Below are 20,964 nucleotides of genomic sequence, written 5' to 3'. Positions count from 1 at the left end.
AAGCTTTTTCCCCCCCCCTTTTGCGGGGATGTCATTCACCTTGAAATAACCATTTGGGAATGTTTCAGCCCTGCAAACTCTGTGGTGCTTGCATAACTGGATAATGCTGCAGTGTAGCAAACTAGTTAGGTAGGAGTTCTAATCCTGATCCTGCCAACTGTGATAATGAGTGTGTGTGTGTCTTTTTTGACAACTGATTTTGTGGACATTCACACTTAACTACACTTCCCTTACCCCTCCTTTAGCACTGCTGCTGATGTCACTCACCTTCAAAGATACCTGTGGACAGTTCTCCAACATATAAGCTTCGTGGTGCATGTAATAACTGCGTAACACTGTAATAGCAATACATAGTCAGCCAGGGGTTTGAAACTCAGTACTGGTAAGTGTGTGTTTGTGTGTGTGTCATCAGTATCCTGTGTGGGTGTGGGGGTGATTGTGTAATGACAGGATCCATTACAGTGTGTGTTTTGCTAGATCATTATATTGAAGACCTATATGTCCCAATGTCCACATTACAAGGCCAACAGTTTTCAAACAATGTAGAGGTTGTTGTAGACAATCCACAGCCATAAATGTGTATAGCCATGTGCAATTATTATGTGACAGTATGGATTAGTAAACAATATAGTCAACCGTTATAATACCCAGATACCACTCTCTACCCACAGATCATACACAAACACAGTTGGCTCTTACTCTCTTCCTTTCTCTCTCTCTCTCTCTCTCTCTCTCTCCCCCTCTCTGGTGGATGTGGAAAAGTACACCTGTTTTGCATAGGCAGCAGCTTGACTTTTGTAGGTAATGCTCATGATCAGCTGATGGCCTGTCACAAATTGGAGTTCCCCATTTGCTAAACCGCATGTGGAACAGCTGTGGTATCATTCCTATAGCCAATTGCATGGAAACACACTCCTATAACTAAGCACTTCATGCGGATGTTGGCCCACTTCCTTCACTGTGAACAGGACTTCATGTGGGTGTTTGTCAAACAGCATCACAGAGGGTAGTTGGAAATACCTCTTACAACAAACACTGTGGAGACAGGCCAACAGATAGGAGAGGGATATTCCAGACATGGGGACAGAATGTATTGCTGTTCTACATTTGAAGTAATGTTGATTTAACAGGGTTTGTGTGGATAAGGCTGTTCTACATGATTTAAAGTCTGGCATGACGGTGTTATGTGGTTGGGGAAACTTTTACCTGTAGGGCTATCTGCAGACTGGCCAGAGTTTGGAGTCTTAGATGTGCTGTGTTAGTCACACATTTCATATATTTAGAAATGCAGTAGCATACTCTGATGACTGCAGTCAGTACATGGTGACATCCATGTGTGTTACTGACTTCATATCCCTCAGAAGACATATGTCATAACAAAACCCTGTTACACCAGGAATTTTCTCAGTTTATCACAGCAGTATGTCAATATTGGCCCTATGTTTGTGTTTCTGTCCACCAAGTCTGCCACCCTTTGTCCATATATCATGCAGTAAGAGGTGCATATGTACAGTATATCATTATTTACTGACATCATTCCTGATAAGCCAGTGATATATCAGACTGCTAGACATGTTATGTATAGTAGGCCTTATATACGAGGACAAAACCTGGACATTCTGTTGTCTGTACAGTAGTGAGGTCTGTGTACTTATGGTGATTGTTGACAGAGTGTCAGTATTGTGTAGCAGTGTATTGTGAATATGTTACTTGGCCTGTGTATGGACTGTGGTAGATGTCAGTGTTCTTGATCCTGTTCTATCTGATGTTGCATGCTGCTCCAGTTTCTGGCACCCTATCAGCGTATATGTTTGTAGGGCCCGACTGAGATATGTCCCATACCACAGTCAGGCATCAGACTACACTGTGAATTGGGCCAGTATATGTAGGGTTAGTGTGTGAGTGACAAATATGAGGCTGGTTTTGTTCACACAGTCCATATACTGTATTATTAATTAGGCTTACCATAATGTGACTGTGACTGTGTTGAGATTGGTTGTGGGTATGCACTTTCACACTGGTGCATGTTACTCGGTACCGTTACATGCCTATATTGCCTGCTATATTTGCAAGTACATGTGTAGTCCCCCATAGGAAACTTGGGTCAGTGTTGTGGCAGTCTGCTTGTAGTTTACACAGTGCTTTAGTTTATAAAGTGCTTTGTGACATGCCTAGCAGCTCAGTGTATTTGCCTAGTGTGATGTCATGTCCATATGTTTGTCAGATATACTGTTGCCTGGCCACAATATGTGTTGTGTATTTCTGAAAAAGCAGTGGGATGCTGTGAAGATGTATGTCACTAACTAGTGGGAAGTATATGGACTTGGGACCTCTGCTCCTCTGATTAATATGTGTTAGGACAGACAGGAGGGTGTGAATGCATGAACTGTGTCAGCTTATCTATTCCAGTATGTGTGATATCCCCATTTTCATGGCTGTAAACATCCCCTTTGTCAGGCTTGGTCCACACATCTTGCACTAAGGAGTTCTGTGTATACCTCTGGACTGACCAGATTGTGTCAGACTGTCCATGTTTATTGGTCATATTTCTGCTGTTTTCCAAAGGATCATTACAGTGATTTGTGTGGTACTTCACTATGATGATTTTATGATGTCTGTCATAAACTGATGGTGTACATGTCAGTATCAGAAGTGACTTCCTACACAACATGTCTGTTGACACAACCTGTTACTGTAGCAACATTCTACATTTATACCTGCAATACTAACATTAGATTCCCTTGCACTAAGAGGTTGTGACTTATGGTGCTGAGGTATGACTCCACTACACGTTATGGGCAAATGTTATATGTACACACACACACACACACACATATACATATATATATATATATATATATATATATATATATATATATATATATATATATATATATATATATCCATATACTTATGTGTAAACATGTGTGTTGTATATACCTTCCCATATGTATCACACCATATTGATGTGATATGTGTATATTTAGATATAAAAACATGACTGATTCAACTCTATTTTCACTTACAAGTACTAAACAATTGTAGTAGTCAAAGCAGTTGTTCACTACTATTCAGTACGTGTAGTGAATGATATATTTGAAAAAAACAACAGACACCTTCACAGTTCCGATAGCTTAGTGGTTAACTGCTGTGATTATAGTGTACAGGGTCCTGGGTTCAAGACCTGCAAGAGCTGTTTATTTTGTTGTTAGGCAGAACAAGGAATGTTAGATACAGAGTGGTTAAGGCAGTTTTGAGCAGCTTTAATCTGGTTTGCGTGGGTTGGCGTTATGGTAAGCCATGCTAACTCACGGTTAAACTTATAAGCAATTACACTGTGTAGGCTTTGCTTACCAGTGTGCAAATATGCTTAGCATTTACATTTAAGCAATGCTTACACCTGCTACACATATCTTAGCCCTAGTAACCAGTGATCACATTCCAGTCTGATAAAATAGCAGGGTAATAACATCTTTAATAAGTGTATTTAATCCCATGTACATAACATGCTTCTATGTGCTGTCATTACAGTAGTAAGGGGTGTGAGTATATTGTATGGGACACCTGTTTTGAGCAGCTTTAATCTGGTTTGCATGGGTTTGCATTACGGTAAGCCATGCTAACGCATGGTTAAATGTATAAGCACTTACACTGTGTAGGCTTAGTTTACCAGTCTGCAAATATGCTTAGCATTTACATTTAAGCAATGCTTACACCTGCTACGCATATCTTAGCCCTGGTAACCAGTGATCACATTCCAGTCTGATAAAATAGCAGGGTAATAACATCTTTAATAAGTGTATTTAATCCCATGTACATAACATGCTTCTATGTGCTGTCATTACAGTAGCAAGGGGTGTGAGTATACTGTATGGGACACCTGAGTGTACATGGCTAGTACAACAATCTTTTCCCTTTGTATGTGTTTCAGACATGGGTAGTATCCCAAGTTATATGCAGTCACATTTGCATGTATTGCATCATTACGTTACTACTTTTAACAGTGCTTTTCCAAGTAACATTTGATTGCAGATTGCAGTACTGGAACCATACACCCTTGCATACAAAGCTGGACTCTGATTACTGACTATCATGTTCTTGGTGTGTGAGCTGTATGTTAAGTATATCCTATTGGATATTAATCTATGTGGATATTAACTGTAGACTACTATGTGTTTAGGACATATCATTCAGGACTGCTGTCATGTAGTAATGACATACCTATCAGTGTCAGACATCTATCTGTCAAAACATTCATCCTAATGCATAACCTGTTGGCTAGCCGATTTCTGTCTGTCCTCTGTACAAATGTGCAGATATCAGGTATCCATCTTGGCTGCTAATATGCAAACTATGATTGAGTGACACTGACATGTCTGCCCAGCTGTGTTATGAATGCCACAGCTAGGAAACCCCATCCTGTATGCACCACATGCCATGGATACCTCAACCAGACTGCCACAGTCAACATAACATGCTGGTGTACAAGTCTCTAACCCAGACACTGGCCAGGTTATGTAATATATGTTGCATACTTGTCAATTGGAGAAACTCACTGGACCTCTGCAAGAGAAAACCAGATGATTGGATGTTGAATTTAACTTTCACCCTGGGGATCACTCATGTGGCATTGGTTGATAGATGACCTGCTGACAAATGTCAGGTGGCATGATACCAGTGTACCCACATGCCCTACTCTTCTCATCTCTCCATGGGCACTAGCCTGGTATGCACCTAGGAACACCTGCACCTATGGACCCCAGTACTGACAAATATGTCAGTGTGCATTACTGAGAATAACAGTGTCTGTGTGTTTGTAAACTTGTAGTTTACAATACCCTGAGGGCCTTCTCACCCACTACACCCCCATTGCCATACTTAGAAACAGCTGCTTCTGTAATTGACGTTAAATGTACCTTGTTACACTCTTCACCCTATGTACAACCTGGAGCTTGCAGTACCAGCATAACACTGTTCTACAAATGGGTAGATAGGTGTGGGTTACCCTCTGAGTTTTGGCAAGTGTGTGTATGTGTGTGAGTGTACATATTTGTAGGAGACAGTATTCTAAGGCCACATTCTCCAAATACAATAAACTTTGCCATGCATTATAAGGGATAGTGATGTTGCTGACATTAGGAGAGCCATGACATATCCTCACCCTACTATTCCTGTAGCATGTGCAATAAATGCATATTCTATAGTAGCACTGATTAGATAGACAAGGGATTGTATTGCAGTCCTGGTCAGTGTGTGATTGTGGGTATGTCAGACCATTATCATGGGTTTCAGTGAGTACAATATCCAATGTGGGTTGTGGGTGCTGGGTATACTGTCTTTACACCATTATACTCCCAGTACATGTCCCAAGGTCCACTGTATGAGGACCGCTGTCACCACCAACCATACAGGTAACTGATTACATTATCCAGCCCAATGATGCATGTGCTGTGTGCATAATCTCTGTAACAGAATGGACTCACTGACAAGGTAGTTAGCACAGCTAAACCCAGGTCAGTCAAATATGTCTATAACTGTATGTGTTTGTCAGTGTGTATATGACAGTATTTCATACTATGTATTGCTCATTAACAACCAGTACATCTTCCATTACCATACTGTACAAGGCCTGATGATGTTCTTCACTTAACAGGAAACTCGGGACACACCTCACCCTAAAAGCTCTGTGGTGTGTGCAATGAAAGCCAAACACATTAGTAGCAATAAGTACCTATCAGTGTTGCCAAGTAAGTGTGTGTGTATGTGAAGGGATCTACTTCAGTTTACAGAAAATATATGTCCCAGGAGATCATTTGTCTGAGAACTAACTGGCTAAATGTAACATTTCAAAGCGATCATCTTGTGGAAAGACATTTAAGCAAAACTAGGAGTGGATGTGTACATGCCCTCTTCCCCACTGTATATCTGTACAGTGATACAGGAGTTGATATGTATACATGGGTGTGGTTGTTGTGGCCACAGCTACCCACACTAGGGTTATTGTCATGGGTATACCCACGCTTAGTGTGCTGTTATAGTGTACAGTTTATGTTAACAGGTTAAGTAGCTGTTAATCACACTGTATGTGGTTCTATGCCACCCCACACCCTCCAATTACCAACTCCAGGAATGCAGTACATTGGGGAAGAGGATATATCCCCTGCCAGTAGCATTGTCAATGACTTTAAACTGGTGAACTGATTATTTCCTGATGTGATGTTTTGGCAATTTGGTCTGTTTTGGCAATTTGGTCTGGGTGGAATTACATAGATCAAAATGAGTTCACTGCAAAATTAAGTATATCCATGTGAACAGTATTCTCTGTGCATTGCATCAACACCAAAGTGTTTTTGTGTGTGTTTGTGTGTGTGTGTGTGTGTGTGTGTGTGTGTGTGTGTTATTCATGGACATTTGATGTGTGCCACACAGTACACTTACAATTGTCCACTGTAGAGCTGCTTACATCAGCCACCATGCACTCATCTGTATAAACTCCTCAGACCTATCAGCCATGTGGCACATGCAGTAACTGTTATGCAGACCTGTTACCTGTGTTCAGCTGTACCCAGGATATGACACAGTCAATGTGTCACCACAGTGCTACACCCCATGTAGGACAGGACATCAGACCAACATCCTGCTGACAAACAGACACCTAGAACACAAACAGAATACATTATGGATACCACAATCAGTCAGTGTTAATAATATCTATAATGCATCATGGCTGGACAGCTACACACCCTGACATGTAAGCATTAATCATTCCAGCTGAAAACACGTTCAACAGCATTACATTGCTAACCCTTAGGACATTCACCCTGTGCATCAGAACCATATCAGCATGTCCTTGCATCGATGGTATGGATGACAGGGATGTGCCACAGGTATCATCATATACACAGGATGTGTTGCAGGTTTGCCAGAAGCCTAGGCTGCACCATTTGGTTGACATCATGTGTGTGGATTAGGGGGCACTTTACTAAATGGGCTGTGCAGATGTGGTGTGTGTAGGTATGGAGGTACCCTAGCTGTGTTGGTGAAGTGTGTGAGTATGTATGCACACGTCTGCCATGTGGCTGCCCTATACAGGGGTTTGTTGGACAGCTGCAGACTGTACATGGCAGGGTGTACAATTCCCTGTCTATGGCCATGGACATGGGAACTGTGCCTGCCAAGGGTTTCATGGGCACTACCAGGCAGAAGCCCAGATATGTTACTCTCCCCTGATGATGGCAATTATCCACTAGATCCGGGGCCCTGTTTGGGACCAGCCAGGACCACATGCACGTGGCCTCCTGTTTTGTGGTGTGGACAGAATCCCCCCTGCAGTGCTGTTGCTGATACTGCCACTACAGGAGCAGCCATGAGTTGTAGCATGGCCGCTCCCATAGTGGCAGCATCAGCAACAGCACTGCCACTATGGGAGCAGCTGTGCAACAACTCACGGCCACTGCAGGAGCGGCCATGAGTTGTTGCACATCCACAAGGACCTCCAACTTTTGGTGTTGCTGACCTATGTCCAAATGGCCACCGCGCTACTCCCACCACATGCTCTACCACAGACATCACATGATTGAGGATTCCCACCATCTCACCCAACTGTCTATCCAGGACCTCTGCAAAATAATGGTGGGCACCTGCAAGATCACGGATGTTGTCAAGTACAGCAGAAAGAGTAGCCATCTGGAGCCTCAGACTCTGTCTGGTGTAATGTTCCATAGATGCCTGTGCCTCCATGATGGCCCACAATATGCATCTGGTGACACCTGCTGTGGCACTTCTGCCATGGGCATGATGGCCAGCAGCTCTCCAATGAATACCCCTGTACATCTGCCTGTGTGGTACCTCACCGGACATCTGGCTATAGCTGCTGTGTACAGACACACTTGCCATAGTTCCCACACTGTCCTGTCCCATGCCACCACCCACCAACTGTCCCTCGTCTATGGACACTGGTGATGGGGTATGCATGGGCATTGACACTGTGTGGGGATGGGGTGGATAAAAGTAGGATGTAAACTGATGGCACAGCTTCAGCCCCTGAGAACACTGCCTGTGCCTCACCATGCCTATCATCATTGTCAGAGTCTGTATGGACATTAACATCAGTTTGCCTGCAGGAGGGAGCCTGAGCCACCTTGCCACCTGTGAGGAGCAAACAAAAAATGTAATTTAAGACCTGTACATTATGGTTTACCTCTGTACACACACACACACACACACACACACACACATATATATATATAGGTGAGCTGGCACAAAGATTTTACACAGACCTCTCATTACCCAGAAGTCAACATGCATGACATATGCTACTCAACAGCATACACTTCAGCCATACTCAATCCTTGTTGCTAATATTATACATCTCTGTGATGCATGAGTTGTGTTAGTAGGTGATGCCCCTTCCCCTGGAACACACTTGCTATTTGGTCACTCCACCCTATAAATGTCCCCCAACTCTACCGGATTGCAAGGTCAGCTCATATGCACAGCCCTTGGAGGTCACACAGTGGCTTCACTACTACTGTGGAGTCAGGGTTATGTCCGACACAACTCATGACCTTTAATGTGTTCAGATACAGCCATTCTTAGTGAGCTTTGGATGTATGCTTCAGTTCACTGTTGTGTTTCAGGATGACACCCCTCCCCATCCCCAGCCTAATTGCAGATGGTTGACAACTATAGGCCACACATGAGTGTATTTTGCAGTGTTACAAATTCCAAACACCATGTCTACTGGCCTAGTTCCTGCTAATGAACAGCAAACTTAAAGGCGCAAACTGGCACCAGCAAGGTAAAAATGGGGATGTTGGCCCTGAGGTGGAGTGAGGCGTTGCTTGTGCACCACATATATCTTTATAAATACTGTCTGTAGGTTTCAGCCCTGGTGTCATTACACCATTACACACTGCAACACATGCCTTTGGGAGACTTGATATTATGCATATACTATCTGTAGAGAGCCCTGGATGATGTTGCCTGTGGAACAACTCTTCCGTCTGATTACCCTAACCCATAGTCCACACTTAGGCAGATTCCAGGTGATTATCAACACAGGTACTGCACAGGCAGTACTTGTTAGACATTCCTGCAAGTCCCTCAGTGTTGCTGCATGTTTCCGGGCAGCCTCCGTGACCAGTTTGCAACATGTGTTGTCATCTGTTTTGGATGGGCATCTGTTTATTTTCTACATTAATGTTGTCCCATACTTCATACACGCATACATGACTGTCTGCATTTTTTGCCATGGTATATGCAATGTTGAGGTAAGGCTACTTTTCCAACTCCTGAGTGCTACCTTTTGGATATGGGATCCATTTCATGGTTTGTAAGATGTGTGCAAGCCACAGCTGCCTCTGTTGCAGGTGAGTGAGCAAATGTCACAGATATACGTCTTGGACAGCAGACCATTACTTGATGTGACATTGAAGCCCTGTACTTGATGGAAGGTGTGTACTCAAGAAGAGTGAATGTTGTCAGTACATCACAAGCTGCTTCCACAATATGTTATTTGGAGTGTGTGCACACATATGCTTCCAGTGTATGTTAAGGTATGTATTCCCCATATTTGTTGTCCTAACATTGGATTCCATATTACACATTAATTGCTCATGTTAGGATCACATTACAGGTTGTAAAAGGTGTGGAATGTGGTATTGTGATTTGCCATTGTTTAGATCATGAAGAGTTGCCATTGTAATAGTGGTGTATACACTGTTGTAGCCACTGTATAAGGGTAATATTTCAGACATGTCCCTACTATGGGTCATTTGTCCCACCATTGTGCTCATCTCTGTCCACACATCTTACACTGACAGGCCGTTAGGTATACTGCAAGACTCTTATATACCCTTCAGATATGCCAACATGGTGACCACTGTGATGCAGTGCAGTTAATGGCAACAATAAGTGAACATGTACAACGTAGAGAATGGGTAGGTATGTTACAGGTGTGCATGGCAAATAGCATGGCCATAACATGGCCAGTATATTGGCAAACCTTAACAAAACAACTTCATACTCACCAGCTACAAGCTGCCGCCTCAGTTGTATACCAGAAGAACCTAAATAGTTGTGTGAGACGTAATGTCAGTAGCCACACCTGTGGCATTGGTACAGGGTGGGAGCAGCATTTCAGCACATTAACAGTACAAACCCACAATACTAGATATTATGCACATCTGTTCATTACTGCTTTTCAGCAACAGACTATCTTATCTGACATATGCGTGTTGATACTTTACAGATGAAAATGATAAGCAACAGTGGTCTACTAATGTACCCTGGGGCCTGACCTGCATGGTTCTTGTCCATTGTGTGGGTGGTACCCACCTCCACAATGCTGTCTTCAGCTTGCTGGCTTGGCTGGCAGGTGTCCCAAGACTGGTGAGGAGATCATCATGTGTCAGTGGGGGTTGGATGGAATGACCCCCACCTGTGGCTAGCTGGTCTCTCCTAACTGCAGTGGGCATGCTGATGAGGGTGGCCTATCAGATCCATGCAGCGATGCCACACCTGCTCATAATTGTGGTTGTGCAGGTTGACATTGCTTACCCTGTGGATGAGCTTGTTCCACAGGATGGTCCTCTCCTGCAGATCCCGGGCCCTGCGCCTGAAGAGGATGGCATGATGGACTATGAGGAACTGGATAATAGCATCATTTTTCAGGGGTGTATATGCAGGCAGGCATTCCCGGGACATTGTATCTGGGAGAAATAAACAGGAGAAAAGGTCAGGGGACCTCATACAGTTGTCCACATGCACATCAACAGTGGGTATTGCTTGCAAATAATCCAGACTATACTATAACACTGTAAGCTATCATGGCTTGTACTTCTTTATACTCCTGGCCCTGACCTGTTTAGTTCCCCCAATGTTGGACACTTAATGGCATAATCCACTACACACCATTAATTTCTGTGTAGAGGGATGACAGTGGCCATCTTCCATGTGGATGGTGTGTGGATGGTGGCATGAGTGTGTTTGACTGTAGTGTGTGATGGGACTGTGAGCACATGCCTGTGTTAATATAGGAGGCAAACTGTGATGTTTGCATGCCCCATGGAGACTTGCTGTTGTTGCCATCAGTCGGCATTATGTCCATGCTCACCACTGATGTGGGCAGGAGTGTGGGTGATGTGCATTTCCCCCTGTACTACTGTTGTGGACAGTGTGCTACTGTTCCATCCTATCCTGTCTGATGCAGATTGCCTGTATCCATGGCATGGCATGTGTGTATGAGGTGTGCTTTATCTCCAGTACAGATTGACTTGTGTTACTGGCTCTGAGACTGCGTACATATGTGTAGACATGGTTGCAATTTGCCTTCGTGGTATGCATAGGTCTGATTTCTAGTCATAGTCAGCCTTACAGGAGGTCACCTGTGAACCTACATGCTTGCTCAGATAGAGGTACACTTTCTTCCAAGTTGTGGTCTACACCTATGTGTCCCTGTACAGCCACTATAGCAACCTATTATGTGCTTTGTGTCTTGATGGTGTCCACCAAGGGGGATTACTCTATCGTTGTTGGAGGATAGTTGTACAGGTAAGGTACTGCTGATTCTATATAGCTACAGTGGATATGAAGTGTACACACCCCTGTTACAATGCATGGTACTTGTGCAATTTGAACATGACCCCACAAAACACATGTCAACACAATTCCCACCTATGATGTGTCCTATAGCCTGCTCAGTTCAATAGGGAACATAACAACTGTCCTATGGAAACGTATAGGTTCATAGGTTCATGTGTACTAGGCTAATGGCCCTGGAGCCTTTACAAGCCTAGCCCATGGGATTACCTTGGCATCGTGCCACCTGACCTTAGTTCCCAGAGCGTCTGTCAAGTAAAGCCACTGGAGTAATCCCTGTGGTGAATTTTCTATTTCCCATCCACGATTCAAGATTTCTCTTGGAGAGAGCCAGTGAGGTGCTCTGCTTGACATGTATGGGAAGTCTATTCCATAGTATGGGCAGTCTCTTGGTTATGAACCTGTCCATTCAGCATATGGGAAGTAATACTCAATACAGTAAGAGAGTTGAATGTGTGTGCACACCCTTACACTGATATGTTGCATAAACACCTGCTGAGATAATTACAACATCCGGTTGTCTTGGTTTGTACTCTATCATATCACAACTTCACTTGGCAATGGTTGCTCACCTTCCATGAAACAGCTTTGTTTCTTTTTAAATAGAATTTTACAGGTTATGGGTCACATTTGAAGTGAGAAACATTTTGACATGACTTCCTGTGGTCTCATTGGCATACAGCACACAGACCTGGCAACCAACAGGGGTGTGTACACTTTGATATCCAGTGCATATGAGTGCTGATATAGCTGTTAGTGGTAGGCATGGACAATGGATCATAACACAGTTGTATACATCTTTGATTATTATGTGATAAGCATGCCTACTGTAGTAACCATATCAGTGCCATGGCAATGCAACAATCAGTAGCAGTACACATTTTATTTTGTTGTATGCAGTGACAGTGTGGGCGTTGTCCCTTTACCTTTCCTGTATGGAAGACATCCTTCCTGTGTGTGGGCAGCGATGTTACACAAAGCAGGTAGCTATACCTCTTACAACAGGGTTTGTGCACACATGCCAACTACATGTTTGTATAAGGTTCCAGACCTAGGGACAGTGTGCGAGTATTGCTGTTATATGGATTGAATGCTGCTAGTTTTACAGGGTTTGTGTGTACATGCTAGTTTTGCATGGAATTCAGTCTGTCTGCATAGCTCTTAACTGCAGGGCTATCCATATGATGGCCAGTGGATTGGCTGTTATGTTTTGTCTGTTCCCCACACAGGTCTGTTCCCTAACATATCAGTGGCATTCTCTCCATTGATTGCTATCAGTATATGGCAACATCCATTTGTGTTTCTGCATATTTCTGAGTAAGGGTATGTTGCAACCAATCCTGTAACGCCAACAACTTCCACAGTGTATAACAGCAATATTTCAAATATGGCCCTGTGTTTCAGCCTCTGTCCTCCACCTATATACCAGGCTTTGTCCAGATGTCATGCAGTAGAAGGTTGATAATTAATGGTCTATCATTATTTAATGCTGACATTCCTGCTATCATTCTAGTGGTGTTGTGGACTCCCACACAAGTTTTGGGGTAGGGTCCCTATATATGAGGGCTACAGCTGAACAAAACATGTGTGACCCTGTACAGTCTGGAGGTCAGTGTATGGAGAACACTATTATATGCCCTTGTAAGACATTTTATGGAGGAGAGGTATTAAAAGTTTTTAACCTAGGCTGTTACAATATGTGAGGGATATCAGTAATAAGAAACATCAAGGTATATGGCTGTACATTTTCATATGTTTCACCATGGGAACAGTGGTGAGCTAGACCTTACTGTCTTGCACATAGTTCTGTTTGTCAGTGTGATAGTAACATTTTAAGTTAAGCATTGTTATGTAATGGATACATTAATATTGTGACAACTGATACTCTTCCCCCTAGGGGATTGACTGTTGAACTACATCTATAATTAAGTGTTGATTGATTCTCAAACTACATCTATAATTAAGTGTTGATTGAGTCTCATCTTCAACGCAAGTGTGTTTTTCACTATTCTTACAAATAGAAGGCTTTAGTCTAGACAGGAAAGTTTTGCAGATTACTGTATTATATGATTTTTGAGATTTGCATTAATCAGTTATGTATTTCAAACACCTAAATGTTATAAGAAATGGCATAAACAACTGAAATAGTAGACAGATAAACATTTATATGTATGCAAACAGTGTTGTGTCATGCCCTTTGCATTGTGTGTGGGTATGTGTTTCATGCAATAATGCTCATTTGTAGGAAAGAATCAGACACTGGCCATTTGAAAAGGTGGCAACTGCAAGAATAATGGCTGTTTGATATGCTGACTGTGCACCCTCCATATATATATATATATATATATATATATATATATATGTGTGTGTGTGTGTGTGTATAGAGTGTTTAGTACTTCCATATTGTACATTCCCTATGGTAGACTGACTGTTCTGAATGATATGTTAGAGAAATCATCCCAACATTTTATAGCTGAGATGGCTTACTGGTAACTTGTTGTGGCTATGTTGTGCAAGGGCCTGGGTTCAAGACTTGCAGGTTCGGGTTATTTTGTTGCAAGGCAGATCAGTTCAGCTGTGGAGGAAGGGATAATGGGAATAATTACAAGAGATCCCTATTTTGGGCCCCTTCACCCCATTTACAGTGCCTTTGGTCAGATGATTTGCAGTGAGAAGTTCAGAGTGTGGATCTGATGTCTGAATGCAATATATATATATATATATATATATATATATATATATATATATATATATACACATATGCATACATATACATATTAAAATACATTTCCCTACTGTTGAATGACTGTGCTGCATGATATGTTTGAAAAAACATCACACATATCTACAGTTTAAAAGGCTTAGTGGTAACTTGCTGTGCCTATGGTGTGCAGGGTCCTGGATTCGAGACTTACAAGGGCTGATCATTTTGTTGCTGGGCAGAACAAGGGCTATTGGATACAGAGTGATTAAGTCACTTTTAAGCAGGTTTGCATGGTGGTAAGCAATGCTAACTTCTGGGTAAATATGCTTACAAACAGCCTGAAAAGTGCTTAATCTGTGTAGGCATTGCTTAGCACCACGCAAACAGGCTTAATCCCGCCTACTACTGCTTAAAAGTGCTTACAACCGCTTACCCTCATGCTAATTTCTTTAAGAGAAAATAAAAAAGGGGTGATAAAAAGTGTTGAAAAAGGGGGCATATAGCTAGGGATGTGCAGGATGGGTGTAGGGAAGATTCATAGCTGTCCATTTCTTCTACAGCAACAGCTGTGCATATATACTGGATTTAAAGGTATATTTGGACACTCAACCCCCTGAGAGAGGGGTGAGGACAACAATAATGTGTTGTTAAGCCAATTAGACCAGATTACATGTGTCCAGTGGACACGTGCAAAATGGACAGCTATGTATGGGGCGAAATTTTGGGGGGGGAACAAATTGTCCTTTTTTTATTAAGGTGAGAGTGGAATGTTGGGGAAGGATGGTAGGTATATTTGGATAGTTAGGTTGGGTAGGAAGACAGACAAGGCAGACAGGACAGCATAGAGGGACAGTATATGACACATGGCAGGTAAACACCTTGGACAGGGAGGGGTGTTTGGAAATTGCTTGGAAATCGGAGGCCCATGAGCCCCCAAAAGGAAACAGTGGGACTGAGGTCCCCACCAATGGGCAGTCACCAATGCACCTTCATGGCGCCAAAGGTGGGGGTGCTGGGGTCTGAGCAGGAGAGGCAGACTGACCTTCTAAATGCGCCATGAGGCCCTCAAGCTGGTGTAGCAAATCTCCAATCTCCATTCAGAGCTTGCTGTGCACCATTCCCGGACCTGCCTTTGGGTGACAGTATCCTGTTAGCGCCCGCTCCCATGGGGGGAATGAGCCCCATCCCATGAGGCAGTTCCACCCAAAGCTGGTGCAGGACCAGCAGATAAGGAGGTCCTGGGGTGGGTCCCAGATGTTCTGGGGCCCGGCGCCATGGCCAGATGAGGTGGGAGAGTGGACTGGCCTTCCCAAATGTGCTATGGTGTTGCAGTTTTAGAACATATCTGGGTTAGTAATAGTCAACACAATCCAGGATTAGTTGTAACAGCATGCATATATATTCCCATTAACCCAAAACACCAGATTTGGAACAGTTGCATAGCAAACAGAACACATGCATATATGGAACCACAGTGGCCATTACAACAGCATGAAGGTTACACTGATAGGAGCAGGCCATCAATAACAGTATTTCAACATGAAACATTCATAAAAACACATTTCAATATTTGTTGAACAATAGGACATATGTCCGAACAGTAGGTTTGGTGTAAACATGCCCATTGATTTGTGTGTTTAGATTATTGTTGCAGATATGGTGGGGGGAGAGAGAGAGATGTCATTTAACAACTTGTATATCCTTGCAGCACTCACAACTTTAATGATCATTGCTCTAGTCTTTACTCTACAGGTATTAATACAATACCCTATGGCCTTGGTTTGGGCAGTGGTATGTTTGACACAGTGTATCTTTAACTGTCTTATAGCTAAATTCTACTTCTCTTACCTGGTAGACCTTTGGAGGAAATGTTTGTTAGCACTACTTGACTGTTTATACACATATTCCCAGATTCCTAGTTGAATTATGCACATACCTCTCAATCACTGACTACAATCCTAAGATCATCCCACTGAGTTTCCTGGAAAAAGAGGAACAGGCCAAAAATATGAGCTGCATATCTAGACATTCTGGGAAAATCTGTTCAGTTGAGCGGTATGATTATGCATACACCTTGCTACCACTACCAGGATTCAAACCATGGCTGTGTCTGCTAAAAATACAACAATTTCTGTTTCATCAGTGTGAGCTCTTTAGACACTGGTGTCTGTTCCTTCAGTGCTTTCTGTCTAAGTCTCTCTTGGCTGTACAATCTGACCTTGTAATTACAACAGTCTTATATAGACATTCCTAGACATATTTTATGTAGCACAGTGTGAGAAACAGTGGTTGACACAACAGTACTATTCTGATATCAGATGTTGGTGAATGCTACCTGTCAGGCCATATAATACCAGAGTACACACTACCAGTCCAGGATTTAAATCTTTATTGCTAGGCAGGTACAGTTTTCTTATCTGACAGACCTGTGGGGGGAATGTTTGTTAAGACTACCTGACTTTTTCTACACATATTCCCAGACTCCTAGTTAATATTATGAACGTACCTCTCAATCTCTTAATGCACACACTCTGGACACAGCTTGACAACATGGGGGAACAAATAGGGACATATTTTGAATATTGCTCTTATAAACTTGGAGAGGTGCTAGAGTAACAGGATTTTTTAAATATACAATTTCTGGAGGATTTGAGTTCTGAAAATCAAATGTATGTCATTATTTAGTGACTGCAATTTTGAGATCATCCCAGTGATTTGCCAGGGAGACAGAGGAATGGGCCAAAAATCTGAACATTCTGTGAAAATCTGTGCAGTTGAGAGTTATGATTATGCATACAGTTTACTACCACTCCCAGGATTCGAACCATGGCTGTGTGTGATAAAAATGCAACAATTAGAGTTTCATCAGAATGAGCTATTTAGAAACTGCTGTCTGTTTCTTCATTGTCTGTCTAACTCTTTCTTGGTTGTACAGTCAGATCTTGTACTTATAACAGTCTTATACAGACATTCCTAGATATATTTTGTATGTAGCACAGTCTGGGTAACAGTGGTTTACACAACATTGCTATTCAGAGACTGCAACACTAAATTCCATTCAATACCAGAGTAAACACAACCAGTCCAGGATTTAGAACTTTACTGCCAGGCAGTTACAGTTTTATTGAATTATCACCTATACGGGACAATTATTGTCATATTATCTGGTTTATTCAGTACAACTCATACACAGTTTTTATACTGCCAGGTGACTTTCTACTACTTTATATTTATTTGGTATGATTACTACAAGCAGGATTGTTACACACTACCCTTGTGATGCAGACTTTGCAGCCTACTGACATGGGCTTCCTGATTCACAGCCCGCTCAACTGGAGCTGTAAAGGGAAGAGAGAAATATTTAGCCAGATCTATCGATCACATACACAAGCTGAACTTTGGTAAACAGTTATTGATATGAATACTTACACAATGCTGGGACATCACCCCTCTGCCTTGATTCTTGGACCCACTCATCCAAGAGCTCCCTCTTTCTCCACTTCAAGTCAGCATAGTGGTGCTAGACCTGCTTACCAGTCGAAGGGATACCAGTGGCACTGGTGAGATCACAGGTGAGACAGTCCCAGGCTTCCACTTTATATTGGGAGCCCTGGTATTGGCCCTGCAGCAGTCTCTCATCATGGTTATTTACCAAGCGTTCTACCATGACCTTGGACTCCTGTATACTCCAGCGCTATGCCCGGAAGCGCATGCCCTCACCAACACCTGCCATACTGCCTACAGTGGGAAGCTGCAACCAGTTATGAGCTGTATTCCCACCTGCGGTGTTTAAATACAGCTGATTTCCCACCCTTTGTCGTGATTAGATGGTTTTGAATATGCTGAGCTAAGCTACAGGCAAACCTGCTTAGCTAAGGTTGGCAGTGCTTAAAGGGACAGGTTCAGCACTGCTTACCAATGGGCAAAACCATGTAGCTGGGCTACTTATTGCTTAACAGTCATATGTACACAATGCTTACACCTGGTAAGCAGAACTGTGCAATGTTTAGCATTGCCTATTTTTTATTTTATAGACTATCTGCTGTATGGGATTTATTCATCATCCATTACATATTATAAATTTGTTTACTGACATCCCCCAATGTGCTTTCATTACATTTATTCACATGTGACTATACTGTATGGATCACTTGTGTTTATATGGGGGTTTCACAACTTTATTAAACTGATATCTCACATCTGGAACTACTACAATACTCTGGTTAACAAATATATGTTATTTAGTTGCTAATTATAAAAAAATGTTTATGTACTGCTTTCACATGTAAAATGCAAATTGGTAACAGTGGAATTGAACCAGGAATGGCTGCTTACAAAACATACACACTAACCACTACACTATTGCAGTACTGCTTAAGTTGGATGCCTCTTGCTATTTAACTTCTTGTGCAGTTTAATCTGGACTAAGTGTAGCTAAGCAACAGGCACACCTGCACAGCTATGCTTAAACTTTATCTCATTTATAAAAAAAATTACTACTTGTGTTTTTTTATTTGTACCCTTCAGAATATCTCTGCTAATGCTGAACCTGTTATCCTGTCAACTTTCCGCTTTGTGGGATGATTGTCCTGTTTGGCTTTGTCCACATTCCTTACTCTGACGGGTTGGGAGGTGGGCGCTATGTGCTTACGCTAAGTGTGTTATTCTATCAGCTTTTGCCTTGGTAGGGACAATTGTCCCTTATGGCTTTGACCAGATTTCTTATCCTGATGTGTTGGGGGTGTTACGAGTATTCTCGCTCATTTTAAATTGCTAAAAGGCAATTGTGAAGTGCAGGTGGAGTGTATATTGTGAGAGCTCTGCTCTCAGATACACCCCCTGCACTCGTACATGGAACCATGTCCCTTTTACAGCACAGCAGCATGCCTTCATGCAAATGCATGGCATGCTGAACAGGAACAGTCCCTGCCGTGTAGGAATAACTTATTCCTGCATGGATGCTTGTTTAATCTGGGAGTGAGTCTTATGAGCAGTTGTTTTGTATTTCACTTATCTACTAAACTGTGATATACTTCAAAATACCTCTGAAACATCCATTTCAGGGTTCCCTATATAAGATGATGTCATCCAAAAAAGTTCAGTGTTTTGGCAGCTCTCATTCCTGTGATACTCATCTATGTTTGACAATCTTATTGCTTGCACCAAGAGCTCTATGTACATTGCAAACAGTAGGGACAAGGGGGCAACACTTTCTCATTCCCCTACAAACTTTCAAACTAAGTGATAGTTTACCCAGCACCTTAACTTGAGCCTCAACCCCTCACATAAATATGAAATAGTTGGCTCCACTGTTTTGAGACCCCCAATTTCCTCATAACCTTTAACATAAAGCCCCAAATGACCTTATCAAACAGATTTTCTGCATCTAGATCCATTAATAACAGGTATATTTTGTGGTTCTCAGTGTGTTAATGTATTGTTAATGGTCCATTAATATTATAGATGTTTGCCTTCCTTTTATAAAATTTTACTCATCATAGCTCACTATCTTAGGTAGTACTTTAGCCAATCTCCAGCTTATGATGTACATAAAAGCTTTATAATCATGGTTTATTATTGAGATTGGCAAATATGATATTAGGACATTTGGGTCCCTTTTCTCCTTTGGAAGAACCAAAATTACTTCTATGTGCCATGAAAGCAGAACTCTCTCTCTCTACCTTTAGGAACCTATTAAATAAGCCATGAAAACATCTCACTGAAGCTCTCTGCTCATTCTCCATATTTCAGGGGGAATACCATCTGTTCCTGAAGACTTTCCTAAGGCCTGTCTTCTAATGACTTCCATTATCATATCTTTTGTAATCTCAGCTGTCAGTCCTTCATTCTCCTCCCTATTCTGTTCCAATAACTTCATCTTTCTAAGCCACTCCTTTCAGTCTTCCTGTATGTCCCAGCTCTCTTTTTGGCATAATCACTCATACTATTTTCTCAGCCCTTTCCTAATGAGATCTCCCTTCACTTTGAATTTTCCTGTTAAATGTTCTCTTAACTTTTGAATGTTCCTCTCAACCCTTTTTTACCTCATACTTTGGGCTAATTATTTCACATTTGTAGGAGTGATATCAAATCCAAGCAATGTCAACATTCTTCCTTACTTCCTGAACTATGCATAGGTGCTTCTCTATATCCTTTTTAGCTTCCCTTACTTCATTCTTATGATTTGCTTGTCCATCTCTTGAACTTTTCCTTGTCTTGCAGGAATCTTTTGCTGCTCTCTTACAACTTTTTTTTGGCCCTGCTAATCACTAAATATCTAAGTTGGACTTTAGTCACATCCCAGCCATCTCCTTCTCCTTTTTCTGAGCTTTGCCTACTCAAAATTGATTCCTCCACTGTTTCAGTTACCCACAGCATAAATCCTCTCCTCTTAAGTGTAAAGTGAATGTTACCTCTTTCCTGATCCCACCCTTAAAACCTTATTTCTACAGGGGTATGGTTGGACAAAACTATTGGATGCATTTCCATTGATGTTACACACTGGATGTGCTCTTCAGTAATATAAATCCTATCAATCTCGGTGCAGGAATTATTCCGCTCTGAATAATGTACAGTTTCCCTCACATATTCCCTCTGTATCCAATTGTGGGTCTACACATCGTGCTGTAGATTTTTCTTTTTCAGCGAAAAGACTTACA

This window comes from Protopterus annectens, chromosome 6.part0 (assembly GCF_019279795.1).
Source record: "Protopterus annectens isolate FY-2018-M chromosome 6.part0, PAN1.0, whole genome shotgun sequence".
NCBI lineage: Eukaryota > Metazoa > Chordata > Ceratodontiformes > Protopteridae > Protopterus > Protopterus annectens.
This window is presented reverse-complemented; position numbering follows the sequence as displayed.